Raw genomic sequence first — 1351 nt, forward strand, 5'->3', positions numbered from 1 at the left:
TTTATTCTTCACTTAATCCCGAGGTGATTTCATTAAAATTACATCCATAGCTTTAAATATCATCTATATTAATTAATCAGGTATATGAAGCCCCAATTCAATTGCCCTAATACAACAAACTCGTTTTTCTTTCTCATCTAATCACATGCAGTGTAGGGTTGATAGACAAGTCTGCTTATAGTAGACTAGAGGCCCAGTGCATGGATTTGTGCACCAATGGGGTCCCTCCACCTGGCCTGTGGGGATCAGGCCAAAACCAGCTCTTCAATATCCTCCAAGGGGTCCCATATTGCGAGAGGGTGCAGGCCAGGACGAGTGACCCCACCCGTGCACGATTGGGGCAGGAGGAGGGACTGCGGGAAGACTCTAGGGCATGTTCAGCCTATCTTGCCCAGTTCTAATCTGCTGGACTCCAGCAGCAAGATAACCTATGGGTTGGAGTGTCTGCTCCCTAGTGGTCAGTGCGCATCAGAGCGACTTGTCGAATGGTTGGAGGGACACTTAGCATATTAGGCTTTTTTATATATATAGATACTCAGAGACAGGCTGAGAGAGGCTCACAATCAGGAGGTGCCACCCTCTCAGAATGTGATAAGAAGATAACTGGAGAATCATTTCATGACCCTTGAATGCTTCTAACCAAACATGACATGCATCTTTTCTATTTACATTTTGCTGATTAATGAATGAATTATTTTTTTCTCTCTGCCTGTAATATCTTTATAATAGATAACTTGACAGTTACTACCATAATCAAATGATCAAGGTTAACATCACCACTAGTGTGTTTTATTGATAGCATGTATTCCTGGCTAGGAACAATGAAAAAATACTGTTGAATCTATCTTTAGCATATATCAATAATTTAATTAGTTATCAGCACCATCAATACTAGTCACCTTAGTCCAAACTACCTTTTTTCACATTTGTAGTCAAAATAAACTTTGGAAAACATGTACTGTTTCGCCATTATGCATAAAGTAAAAGCTAAAGATTTTATTTTTAAAATATATTTTATTGATTTTTTTAGAGAGAGGAAGGGAGAGGGATAGAGAGTTAGAAACATCGATGAGAGAGAAACATCGATCAGCTGCCTCCTGCACCCTCCCCACTGGGGATGTGCCCGCAACCAAGGTACATGCTCTTGACCGGAATCGAACCTGGGACCCCTCAGTCTGCAGGCCGACGCTCTATCCACTGAGCCAAACCAGTCAGGCTAGAGACTTTAAATTTTATCATAAGACCCCTACCAGAGTTATTCATCCCATGCCCTTTAAAAATTATCTCTGTATATTTTTCTCTCACTCCTTTTCAGCCACACTGGTCTCCTTGCAGTTTCATATATATATAT

The sequence above is a fragment of the Myotis davidii genome, unplaced genomic scaffold (genome assembly GCF_000327345.1).
Source record: "Myotis davidii unplaced genomic scaffold, ASM32734v1 scaffold44, whole genome shotgun sequence".
Taxonomy (NCBI): Eukaryota; Metazoa; Chordata; class Mammalia; order Chiroptera; family Vespertilionidae; genus Myotis; species Myotis davidii.